The sequence below is a fragment of the Melozone crissalis genome, unplaced genomic scaffold, assembly GCF_028551555.1.
Source record: "Melozone crissalis strain CALT ecotype California unplaced genomic scaffold, PUWL_Pcris_2 ptg000005l_1, whole genome shotgun sequence".
Taxonomy (NCBI): domain Eukaryota; kingdom Metazoa; phylum Chordata; class Aves; order Passeriformes; family Passerellidae; genus Melozone; species Melozone crissalis.
Window position 1 is genome coordinate 27,443,643 of NW_026535783.1, and position 13,188 is coordinate 27,456,830.

Consider the following 13,188-nt stretch of genomic DNA (forward strand, 5'->3'; position numbering starts at 1 on the left):
GGCATTTCCCTGCCGAAATCACACCCGTGGCTGTGGTGTAAAATGCTTTGAATAAATAGTGCTGAAAGATGCATGGCCTTGCCTCTGTACTGAAGCCCTCTGGTCCTTTCCTGGGTAGTTGGCCAGTGGCTTTCCTGAGAAACGGCCCTGGCGACTTTGATGAGAGAGACTGCTTGATCCAGTTGTTCACAAAAGCAACTTAATTGTACTAGCAAAACAACAAACTAAACAGTGTGCACAGTACAAAGAACGAAGCAGAAAAAGCCAGGGTCTGGGGTCTGCAGCGATACTTAGACATTCCCAGAAGGGGAGGGGTTAAGGTGGGCTTTGAAGAATGGATCCAACAAGAAGGAATGATTTGAAATTTTACAAGTAATGCAGTAATAATTATCCAATGGTATTACAGAGAAATCAGAGCTTTCTAGTAATGATTTGAATAATTGAACAAGAGGATCATGGGTGGGTGTTCTGACTCACCCTAAATACAAGGGTTTCCGTATTGCCTCAAGTGGAAGTCTCCTGAATTTTTCAAACCGGCTTCAACACTGCACCTGGGAGAGACCTCTACCCGCTAGCTCAATTACCTACATGTAATTGAAGTAGCGCTTCTCCTGCTTTCTAGAACTAAGGAAGGTCCAGCTGGAAGAAGCCTTCTGGTTTTTGCTCAGAAGCAATAATGGCCAAAGAGCAGTAATGTGGTTGCTCACATCCTGGTCCCTTCTCAGTGCTTATCTTCTCAGTGTGGGCTAGAGGGGCTTAGTGTGATTTTAATTTTAGATGCCTTGAGCAAGAGGTTATGGACTGGGAGGGCTTTTTGTGTTGCTTTGTAGCAGAGGAGAACTCTGCAGGGTATTTTTGGCATCGTCTGTAGAGAAGGTGTGGTTCTGTGCATGAACTCACAAAGCAGCCCAGGGCACTGCTATTGTGATGTCAGCGGCCGCATGGCAGCGTTGTCAGGCAGAGTTGCTGTGCCGAGGCCCGGCAGGGCTCAGTGTGCAGAGCAGCTCTGTGCACGCTCACTGCAGGGGAACCTGCTCATCGACGAGGTCTCTGCCAGCACGACTCTGAGTATTTTTCTTTTCTCCCTACAGGCCTTGTCTGGTGCAGACTTGACCGGCGCCGCTCAAGCCATGGAGGGAGTGTGTGCTGCAGCTTTCACGGCCTTCACTGTGGCTTATTCCGGGTACTTTTTCACCCACCTGGCACGTAAGTAGACGTTTTTGTTCAGTGCAGCATGTGGAAACCCAAATGCCACAAAGAGGCCTTCAGCTGGATAATGCCCCTGCCCCGAGCTGCAGCTAAGAAGGGGGTGTCTCTCGCCAGTGGGGCGTGGGCAGCATTTGTAATGTAGCTAGCAGGGGTTCCGCTCCTGCCGTGCCATGGCCTGTGGCAATGGAGGCTGGAGTCTCCTCAGTTTGGTGGCTCCAGCAAGACAACTTCCAGGATGGGAAGACTGGGAGAGCTTGGCAGGAGTCCTTGTAAAAGCTGTGCACTGCTCTCCAGGACTGAGGGAAAGTCCCTCAGTTCAAGTCTTCTTGTCTGCATTCCCTCATCCCAGCATGTGCCTGTGGAACTTGACGCTTCCTGCACGCTAAAAGACCCGTTTGTTCTGTGATGAAATTACAGAACGCGCTTGGAAAAGGCCTCTGAGATAGACATTTTAGAGGAGTTCTTGTATGCTCCCAGACACAGGAGCTGTTCCGCTGCTGTGTCACCACAGAACTGCCACCATGGCTCAGGGGGACAGGGGTGAAGCCTCCCTGGGGAAAGGTTTTCAGTAAGTTCATGGCAATTGCTGCATGCAGTGTCTTGAGAAAGCTGAAGTACAGGAAAGAGAGGAGCTGTAGCTGCTGCAGGTTGGGGTGGGGCAGAAGCAATGACTGTTAGAGAACCACTTGGAGATTTTCTCAGTCTCAAGTTTCTATGGGTTGAGTGGCCAAAGAGGACAAAAGGTAGACACCAGGCAGTATTTTGTGCTGCTGTTGTCTTGCTTGCTGTGTGCCACAAGGGATGCTGCTGGAGACATGTAGTGAAAGCAGAATGCTCTGTCTTTGGGTTGACTTTTTGGTGGGCTTGGCCAGCACAGGCAGTTTTCTTACAGCATCTGGTTCTTTTTCCCTTGTGTGTTGCAGGTCACATCAGCCTTGCCTGGAGAGAATCCGGTCTTTGGGTGAGTGGCACAGGAGCCTCTGGCGTTGGCAGCATTTGACACTTGTGGAGCAAGCTGTGAGCTGGGCCTGTTGCAGTCCAGTGCCAGCGTGGCTGGATGAATGAAAGTACAGTCCAGGCCCTTTGCAGCAGAGGCAGCAGCAGGAGCTGGAGAACCTCAGGCTGTTTTCTCCAGTTCCTTTCCAGAGCTTTTAAGCGGCTGAAAGTGGGGCTGCTGGGTGCTTTAAGCCATGACGGAATTTCTCCTGTACAAGAGAGTGCAGTCCCATCAAATTGTCCCGTTTTACTTGAGTTTGAGCACTTTAGAATCCCATTTCTCTGCAGATGCTTTCTCCTTAGTGCATCTGGCTCTAGAGCTGAATATAAAGAAGGTTACGTGCCCCTGACACTGCTGTCTGTCTGCAGAGGCCAAAAGGAACCTCGGAGCCTCCTGTGGCTGCGGGTCTTCCTGAAGACGAGGCCAAAGGGGAGGAAGATGCCCAGCAAAGTGCCCCTGGTGCCACTGCGGGGCCTGAGCATCCAGCATCAGTAGGTGGCAGCTCTGGGTATTCCTGTGGCTGGAGCAAAGCATAGCTGCAAGTTTCTGATCAGACAGCACCTCCCGTGCCTGGCTGAAGATGCTGAGGGCTGGAATCTTTCCTGCCCTTCCCCCAGGCTGTGAGGCCTGGAAAAGGGGTGTGGAACTTGGATGTTTAGGCATCACCTTCCTACTGTTCTGAAAGGGGCTGTGATTTTTTCTTAGCAAGAGAAAAGAGGTAGCATTAGGATGTCTTTGGATGCTCCTGGGGTACAAGTGAGGCCCTTGGTGCCCAGTGGCTGTGCAGGCTCCCTGTCCCCAGTGAAGAGAACAGTGCAAAGGTGCAGTTCAGAAGCTTGCAGGATATTTGCAGAGCCTGTCCCCAGGAGGGACCTGGTCCTGCACAGAGAGCAGCTGTCAGTAGCTAAAGGATCAGCTGAGATGCAGCGGGGCCTGTAGCTGAATATAGGTAAGGTTGTGAATGACAGGTTCTTTCCTGTCCCTCATGCTGCTGTGTGTCCACAGAGCAGAAGGGCAGCGTCAGCACCTGCTCTGGCTGCCTCTGTACCCGAGGAAGAGGCTGAAGAGGAGGAAGGTGCCGATGAACCTGCCCCTGCTGTCAGCCCAGGGCCAGAGCAAAGATCATCAGTAAGTGCCTGCTTTGGTTAGCAGTGTCTGTGGTGTCATTTTGTGCGTGGTGTAAAAGCAGCCTTTGGATTCTGGGCCTTGAGCTGGAGAAGCGGGCTGCAAAAGCTGAGAGGTGAAGAGCCCTGGATGTGGCCAGCAGCATCTTCCTAGGGGCCTGCATTTGAAATGGGATGGGAGGGGCATCTCTGCCAGGCACATTTGTGACCTTCATTCATTTCTTGTCCCAGAGCTCCACCTCCTCTGTCCTGGCACCTGCAGGAGCTGCAGCGGAAGGCTCTGAAGGAGCCTCCAGTCCCCAAGCTGGCAAGTCAAGCGTGAGCAGCTCGTGCATCTGGAGCACGAGTAGCTCCTCTGGCAGCAGAGAGCAGCTGGGAGAGAGGAGAGAGGACAAGTACCTGGCCAAGCTGAGTAGGTCCTTTGTGATCCTTGTCTGCTGGAGCAGTGCCCTGTGTGTGCGTGTGTCGGCATGAGCTGTGCCAGCTCGTGTTCCTCCTCAGCTGAGTGCCAGGTGCGGAGGCCTCCACACAGGACCTGTTGTTGTGCTTTGAGGTGGTGAGGGGTCACCGGGCTGTTGCTCCTGCCTCTGAGAGCAGCTCAGCCTGGCTTGGCTTTGCCTGAGCTTCCCTGGAGGCAAAAGGCAAACCAGAGATTGTTTCTGGCTGAGCAGGAGGCCGTGACCCAGCCAGTGAGTCTCAGGCCTCAAGGAGCTCCTGTGGGGCACGGCCAAGGTCATCTTCAGAACTCAGCCTGTCCTAAAGGCTGAGGCACCTCACTCCTAAGGCCCATCACAGTAGGTTGGAACATGAGCTGCTGCTCCTGAAAGGCAGAAGACCATTGTTTAGGCAAAATTGTCCTGCTTAAAGCTGAAGATTGCGCTTCTGCTGGAAGCACTTTGCAATATTCTTGCTGTGCTGCAAAGGGCAGCTGTTGAGAACAATGATGCCAGGAGCCAAGATGCCTTTGATGTTTGGAAGGATTCAGGGTTTGGCTGAATGTCACAGAGTGTTGGTTGCCACGAACAGCAAGGTTTTATTTTTCCTGCTGCCCTTAATGTTTCCAGACAACAGTCACTTCTCTTGGTTACAGGTTTCTGGTCCCCGTCTCCTCTGCCTGTTTCTGCATGTGCTTATGTTTTAGTTTAGCCTTTTGGTTTGGTGCAGGCCATCTGTGCTGCAGTGCTGCTTGTCTTGCTGCTGTTGTTTTTGAGGGGGTGGTGGTGCGGTGGTGTTGTTGTTTCCCGACTGCCTGAGTTGAAAGGGCCCAGTGTGGCAGAGAGTGGGGCTGCCTTTCTGATCTGCTGCAGGGTGGGATCTCTTTTGAAGTGAGCATCTTTCCTTGGGATTTTTACAGAGATGCTGGTGAGCGAGGGAGATCCTGAGGCTGTATACACAGAACTGGAAACTATTGGCAAAGGGTGAGTGCAGCCACAGCTCCTTCTTCAAAGGGAGGGCCTGTGCATTTTGCTGGTGTCACATCTGCCCAGAGCGACGTCAGGCAAGCTCCAAAGCTGTTCAGACACTGCGTTAAGATGATGCCTGATGATCTCTCAGTACGGGTCAGCATTTATAGCTGTGGTTCGAAGGCATGGCAAAGACACCTGGATGCTGGCAATGTCTTTTCTGCGGCAAAGAGCAGCACCTGGCAGATCTCCTGCCCCTCAAGTGTGTTGCACCTGTTTGCCGCTTTTCCCAGGAGAAATCATTTTTCATGGTTTAAAAGAACACAGAATGCATGGGCATGAAAGGAGGAGCAACTTTGTTGCCTCAAAGGTCAAGTTGGCAGCTGACAGCTGTCGGGGAACAGCTCTCGGTAACATTTCTTTCCAGTAGCTTGCTGAAAACAGGGTTCAGTGGTCAGGATGGCCACCGCCTAGTCTACAAGGCAAAAGCCGAAATGAAAGAAGCAGCTGTCTTTTGTAGCTGAGGTGGCAAAAGACAAAGCTTCAGGGCAATGCCCAGTGCCAATGCACTCCAGAGGAAAAGGCATCATCTGGCTGATGGCAGACCCCTGGTGGATGCTGTCGGGTTTAGGCCTTTCCTGCAAAGGATCCACCAAGCTGTTCCCTTTGAGAGCCGGCTCTGCTGCCTGGAAACGGGACTGATTTGCAACATTTCCTCAGTGAGAAGCCAAATGTACAAGAAGTCTCCAGAAAAGTCGAATCCTCCCTGTGTCTGATGCATTGAAGAGAAGCAGCTGCCAAATGCTCTGGACTCAGAATGCAGCTGTCCAGGGATCCTGTGTTTTGAGGACTTCTCCATCTGTGTGTGCAGCCATGGAAGCCTTTGCCTGCTCTGGCTGTTGCTGGACACTAATTTCCTTGCAAGCTGAAGAAGGAATCTGTGTCTAGAGGCTTTCCTCCATGGCTGTTACATGGCTTCAGGCTTCTCAGAAAGCCTGAGTGGTGGTGCTTGAGTTTGTCAGACAGACTCCAAGGAGAGGTGGGAGAAGGCCCAATTGGCAAGTTCCTGGAAAAAAACCCACACATGTACAGACACAGAAAGAGAAAAGGGGGAAAACACCAAGATGAGAATCGGTCCTGTTCCATTTACTGTTTGCCCAGGGGCTTTTTTCCCATTGGACTGCAGTGTCTTGCCCTTGCAAGGACTAAAGGACTTCTTCTTTCTCCGCTGCTGTTTTGTTTCCAGGGGTTTTGGCCTGGTGTGCATGGCAGTGGAGACTGCCACAGGAGAAGAGGTAAGCGTCAAGCAGCGCCACGGCTTCTGCAGCTCTCGAGTGCCTCCCCTCTGCTGTGAGCTGTGGCTGAGCTTTGGGTGGCCAGTAGAGCTTTGCTGCAAAGGGAAATGAAATGCAGAGCAGTGTCCGCCTGCCAAATACAGCGGGGACAGATTTTGTCCTCCTCAGCTGCCCCAGGGAATGCAAGGAGGCCAGGCGGTATCTGTCAGAGGAGGACACGCTGCCTGGGTCTTAGTGCCCAGCTGGTGTCTCAGAGCATGGCACTGCTCTTTGGGGCTGCAGGGTTGCTGAGTTCTCATTTCTGGCTGTCAGCAAGTACATGGGAATGGTGCTGGTAGTTCTGTAGGCACCTGCAGTGCTGCCCGTGGAAGTGTGCTCAGAGAGAGTGGTCTGCAAGGAGCCTCTCAAGGGCCTAAGCCCTGCTCGGAGCCCGGTGTATACGCCTAGGAGATCAAGGCAGGAGTTATGTCTTTTTGCAGTCAGGCAGTAATTGCAAATGTCAGTGGTGTGAAGGAAAATATTTTAGTGGAGCAAAATAAAAATTCCTGAAGTGAGGAAGTGCTAGGATTGTCTGTTTTGGAGGCATTTTTTCCCTGAAGTATGTAGGGTTGCATTTCTTAAAGGGAAGAAGCCTCAGGATGTTTTTAGGACAGCATTTTTTCAGTCGTGTCTGTGAGAGTTGGCTTTGTTGTTGTGCGATAGAGAATGCCAGTGGTTGCTGGAGGAATGACCAAACACCCTAGAAGTGCCAAAGGTTTCCCAGCAGTTTTGTTCCATTTTTACCAGCACAACATGGCTTCCTGCTTGCAAGAGGTGTGTGAATGAGCATGGGGATGATAAAGTAATACCATGTGGGGAGACTGGCCCTGGGGCAGAGTGAGTGTTGTTAGAGCTTGGAGGTGGAGAGCTTAGAGCGTGTTTCTCCCAGGTTTCCAAGGCAAAGGATATGTGGCTCCGTGTCCTGGGAGGTACCCAAGCAGGCGCTCTGATGTCCTGTCACAAGGCAGCTTGGCCCAGCCCAGCACTATCATCCCATCATCACTGTCTCCATGTTGCCCTTGTGGTCCTGTGCCACAGACTTCTTTGGTTCATGGCTTTCTATGTCGTTTTAGGTGGCCATAAAGAAAATTAGTCTCTTGCAAGAGAGCGGCAGCGAACTGTGCCTGAATGAAATCCAGGTCATGCGTGGCAATAAGCACGCCAACCTTGTCAACTATGTAGACAGGTGAGTGGTTCTGGTGTTCTGCCGTGAGAGGTCATTCACATCCTGCAAGCCAGAGGTTCAACCGCTCCTTTGGTGGCTGGCAGAGGATGGGGCTGTTCATTCCTGTTTCTGGGCTGATCTACAGCGTCTTGGGAGGAGATTGCATTGGGGCTGTGTTAATCTTTCCTGGCATACCGAGTTTGAAGGGCGCCTTCAAAGGCCAGACTTGGCTCTATCTTAGCGAGCCAACAGCCTCAAAGTTCCTGTGCTCTCTCCCCATGGTTTTGTTTGGTTTGGGGTTTGATTTTTCCCCCATGCGTCTGAAGTGCTGACAAAGCACTGTAGATTGTATTTCCCTTGGCCTGTTACGTTGGTGTGGATACCAAGCAGTCTTTTAGACTGCCCAGAGTTCAAGGCCTGTGGAGCATAGTGAATGACTCCCCACTTCCTCCTGTCTTCCTCTGAGAGAGACACAGAAACAAGAATGCATCAGGTGGTGTGAGTGCGCACATTCATCTCCAGGCTGTTGTTTCCTCCTTTCAGCTACCTGCTGGACGAGGAACTCTGGCTGGTGATGGAATACATGGACGGAGGTTCCTTACACGATGTCATCAGGGAGACTCGTCTGGCAGAAGGAGAGATAGCAGCTGTCTCTCGGGAGGTCAGGGACGGTGCTTGTGCTTCCCATGGCTTGGTCACAATGGTCCTTCCAAACGGGTGATAAGGAGAGGAGAGATTTCATCTCCTGAGCGTCCTTGCTGCCTTTCTCTTATGACTGGCAGTAGCAAGAGCATCTGAAGTGCCTGCCAGTGTCCCTGCCCTTCTTCTAGTGTGTTTGTATTTGCCTCTCTAAACACTTGCCTGGGGCCTGTGTGTGCTGCCTTCCTGCATCCCTGGAGGGCAAAGGTGCTGGTGGTGCAACTGTCAAACAAGTGGCAAAGACAAAGAGATACTTGCAGCACTCTCAGAGAGCTGAGGAGCCTCAAAGGAGAGCCTTGCACCCAAAGTGGTGTTTGCAAAAGCATCCACTGTTGCCTGGCTGGAGAGAGCACAGCCACTGCAGCAGTGCTCCACTTAGGCTGGTGTTTCTTTTTCCTCTCTCAGTGCCTGCAAGGCCTGGATTTCCTTCACTCCAAGCAAGTGATCCACCGGGACGTCAAAAGCCGCAACATTCTCCTGAGTCTGGACGGATCTGTCAAGTTGGGTGGGTGTTGCTGGCCAGGCTCAGCCGTGGCAGGCTGTGGTGTGGGGCTGCCTTTGGGTGACTGCCGGTTCCCTTGCAGCGCAGGCTGCCCTGCTGCAAGCGCAGAGCACAGCCACAAGGTGCAGGGAGGTGTTGCTGGGAACAAGGGCTCAGGAGTGCCTTTGGCTTGTGGATGTGTCCCTTCCCAAGCAAGGCACTCCCAGTCTAATAGCTTCAGGGCACTAAAAGCCACTGTCTGAAACTGGGGGCTTTTGCTAAGTGGCCAATTCTGCATTTCTTTTGCTGCAGGCCCAAGGAATGGCAGCATGGCCCCTTTATGGCAGCTGGGTTCCACGCTGCCTTCTTGGACATGGCTACAGTGGGGACTCCTTTTGTTTGCTTTCCTCACTCACGCTGCCTCCTTTTTTCTCCTCAGCTGATTTTGGCCTTGCTGCTGAGCTCACCGCTGAGCAGAACAAACGGAGATCAGCTGTCGGGACCACTTACTGGATGGCGCCTGAAATCTTCACCAGGAAGCTCTATGGCCCCAAAGTGGACATCTGGTCCTTTGGCATCGTGGCGATCGAGATGGTGGAAGGGGCGCCTCCTTACTGGAATGAAACCTCCCGCACGGTGCGCTGCAACTGCTCTCAGATTCTGCTGTCACCCAAACAAAATCTGCTCCCATTCTTCTGCCTGGCAAGCTTGCTAACACCTGGAAATGAGAGGTTCCAGGCTGCATAGTGTCTCGTGCTCCTTGTCCAGATCATCCCCTTGCCAATTCAGTGCAGGAACAGCACAAAGAATCGTGATGCCTTTTGCTTGACGGAAGCTTTGCCTAAGGGAGCAGTGAGCAGTGCTGAGCTGCATTGTATGGAATAATCCTTGGAAACAGTAGAGTTAGACCAAAGTTCATCCTCCAAATCGCCTGTAGAGCTGGTGTCAGTTCTCAGAGAAGCCAAGCGGGCTTTTGCTGACGGAGTTGCTCCTAATTGCATCAGCCAGTGAAATCAGGGGTGAAGGCAAGAGCCTTTGCATATTGGACTGGCTAGGGCTGCTTTGGGTCCTTTCAGCAGGGGTTGGAAAGGTGTCTCCCAGGATCTAGCAGGGAGTGAAGTGCCACTGGAGAGTGGAGGCTGTCCGGGGGGGGGTGTGTGAGCAGTTTGGGGTGCAAAGGAGAAAGGTAGAGTGTGGCATTTCCTTCTTCCCTAGGTTCAAGAGCTGATCAGCAGCGGAGGCAGGCCGAAGCTGCAGAAGCCCAGGCAACAGTCGGCGTGGTTGCGAGACTTTCTGCACTGCTGCCTGGAGAGGGACGAGGACAGGCGCTGGTCTGCCCAGGAACTGCTGCAGGTAAAAGGCAAAGCGGCTGCAGGCTGCGCCAGCTGCCCGCTGCCAGGGGCTCCTCATCTGCTCAAATCCAAGGCGTCTGATGGGCCCCGCTCCTAAGAATCTCCAGTCCTGGGGGCTTGCAAAGGAAAACAAAGGAGAATCCTGGCCTAGGATGCCTTGGAAGGAGCCTTTCAAGGTCACCTAGACCAAATCTCCTCATCTGGATTCATGGATTTGTGGGATTGGGAGCCATGTTTGGCTCATGTAGCAAGGTCCTGGATGTGGAGACAGAGGTGCCCAGAAGGCCCTCCTTCCTGCTTTCTGTATCTTTCTGGTAGCCAGAGAAAGCCTGTTTCAGCCTGTGAGGAAAGGTGAAGTTCATGTTTTCATTTTCTCTTTGGGCAGCATCCGTTTGTAACATCAGCCAAGCCAACCTCCGACCTGACGCCTCTCATCATGGCCACGCAGCAGTTTATGGCCGACAGGAGATACTAGCCCTGGAAGAGGCCATTGTTGTAGTTTGTAGATTGTAGTTTGTAGTCTGTAGTTGTAGTTTGTAGTTTGTAGCTCGTAGTTTTCAGTTTGTATTTTGTATTTTGTATTTTGTAGTTTGTAGCTTGTAATTTGTAGTTTGTAGTTTGTAGTTTATAGCTCGTAGTTTGTTGTTTCAAGATTATAGATCATAGTTTGTAGTGTGTTGAGACTGGTAGTCAAAATAAATACTGTCATAAATAAAACCTTGACTGTGCTGGAAGCTTCCCTTTGTTCTCAGCCTCTGAATAAGCTCTAAATTTGCTTCTGAATGGGCAGGTGTTTCTTCGATGTGGGAAGACCCATGGATGGGGTTTGTGGCAGGGTTTGGAAGGCTGTTAGAAGGTCTTCTTCCTTCACTGCCTCCAGGCCATGACCTCTTGTAGAGATACAGGCTTGCAGCTGTGACTAGAGGAGCAGAGTAGGGCAAAGTGGAGCAGAGCAGTGGTGTCACTGCTGGGGGTGCTGCTGTGGCTGTGGGCAGAGGGGGAGGGAGCCGCGTTTCTCCACGGGCTCAGGCGCAGGTGAGTGTCCAGCGGGAAGGCAAGTTCTGCCCTGGGAACTAAGGCCAACACGAGGGAGTGAAAACTTGTGCAGCTGGGATCTGCCTGAGCCACTGTGGAGGCCTGTGGGCCTGCTAGGGGACTTCCTGGGGCTGTGGCCTGGAAGAATGTCCCCTAGACTTTAACCTCTTCCATGGATTTCTGTTTATCGTTTCAAGATACGTTCCATACAGTGATTCTTGAAAATCATTTACTTTGCGAGGTTTGGCGGTAACTGACGGTAGAATTGACAACCATTTAAATTTAAATTGTAGTTGCAGAATATTCAACAGACTTCCTTTCCCAGTTTTTGTGGTTTGCCCCCACTTCCCTGAACCCACAATCCCTGAGAAGGACAGGCCGGGAGATGGAACCTGCTCAAGAGCACCGGCGAGCCACCAGCCATCTGCCATCTGCCCTCCTTTTCTGTCTCCTTGCCAGGATGGCAGCGGCCATGGTGCCCTGGATTCTACCTTAACCCACTTTCTGAGAGCCCTCAATCCTGCCCCTGCTTTCCTCTTGTATTAGCAGTCCCCCATTTTTGTTGTAATCTATGTTTCAGAGATCAAACCTACAGGAAAAGCTGACAATAAAACAGCTGGAGGACCGACTCTGTTGCCCCCACAAGGAGTCCTGTGCCCTGCCCCACCGGAAGGTCCCCCCCAGTCTAGTCCCCCATGAAACCTTTACTTTTGACCTGTGCGTTTGCTGAAGGGCACCAGGGAAAGGTGGCACTACAAGTCCTTTTGATTTTGTGTTCTGTCTTGTTTTGTGGTTAAGTGAGGGAGAATGAAGTGGTGGGAAGCCGCCCAGCACTCAGGCCCTGAGAAGCGAGGGGGAATGGAAATTGTATTGACGTATTGCTTGGTTATGCTCTGCAATATGAACCCACCTGTTTACTTTAATTCTCAAGTTTAGGTAAAGTCTATTAAATATTGTATTGGTTTTAGTTAAGAGAAGATTATTATTTTTACTATGATTGTTATACTTTGGATTTTAAATAAAACAAAAAAATGGGCAGTTGTGGGGGTTTGTCCTGGAGGGCACGGGCCAAGAACTGACCACACAGCCACACATCAGACAATCAACCACCGACACCAAGCCTCAGGAGAAGAGAAGCCACAACGGGTGACAGCCAGACAGCTTATGGTGAGCTTATCATGGAGAGCAGAGGACTCGAGGGCTGACTGGGAGTGGCCATGCAGATCAACAGCCTGCCTGGACCCGTCAGGGCAGAGGGAAAACAGGTGATGGCTTTGGGATGGGCAGTCAAATCTGCCGACACTATTCCCCAGTGCACCACCCAGCACCAGGAGAAGACTTGCTTAATTTTTTCCAATTACTCTTTTTTGTTTTCTTTTTGCTACCTTCAGCTTCTGTACATAGTCCTCTCATTCCTTTGATATTTCTACCTCTTCCTTTCTTTGCACCTTCCCCTCCCTGATTGTCCGCTAAGCTATTTACAGAGGGCTTCTTTCACCCACCTGGTACCTGACGTGCCAACACCAAAATAATTCTCATTCGTTTGCCCCTAACTGCCTTCTCTTTGGGGCACTGTCCCAGCTGGCAAAGCTTCAGTCCTTCACATGTGCTTTTTGGGCAGTAGGTGGGTAAGGGCTGGCAAAGCGACTTCCTAAGGCCTACAGAGCAATGCTCTGCAAGCCAGACCTGTTCTCTTTCAGGCAAGGCTTCTTTGAAAGGACTTGAGAATTCCCATCATGGAACTCAGGTAGTGTTGACAGAGCACTAGACTCTGAAAGGGGGTGAAAGGGGATAGGGTGCTCAGCTTGCAAGTGAGACACAAGAAGCTTTCTCCCCACCAGAATGTTGGCATCCCAATAGCAGTGCTCCATGCTGGCCAGCTGTCCCCAGCACATCCCCCATTTGCACACCCCTCCTGCTGGCAATGGACTCACTTTGGCTGTCATGTGGGCCAGAGAAGGGAACAGGCACCCAGAGAGGGATCCTCTCACTGTGTTTCAGAAAATGACAGCACAGCAGCCTTTCTCAGGAAAGTCATCTGAAATGACTTCATAGTCGTCATAGGCTGGATTGCCTCGGGGTGGGGGCTCAAAGACATCACAAAACGCAAGAGGCTCCAACCTCCTCAGCATATCATTTCACTCAAGGTACTGGGTTCAGACCAAATCCCTTTCCTGACTTTACCTAACCCTTCAGTGCTTCTCAAACCCAAAATCTTTCTTCTTCCTTCAGTCAGCTTAACCACTTCTGCCTTCTTTATCTACAGCTGGAGAGAGCTTTGCAGCTGCCACCTCTGCTCCTCTGTCAGCCCCTTTTCTCCCTGCTTCCAGGGACCACCAACAGTTCCACGTGCCTTTCTTCTGCACAATCATGCTCTACACATCCCCTA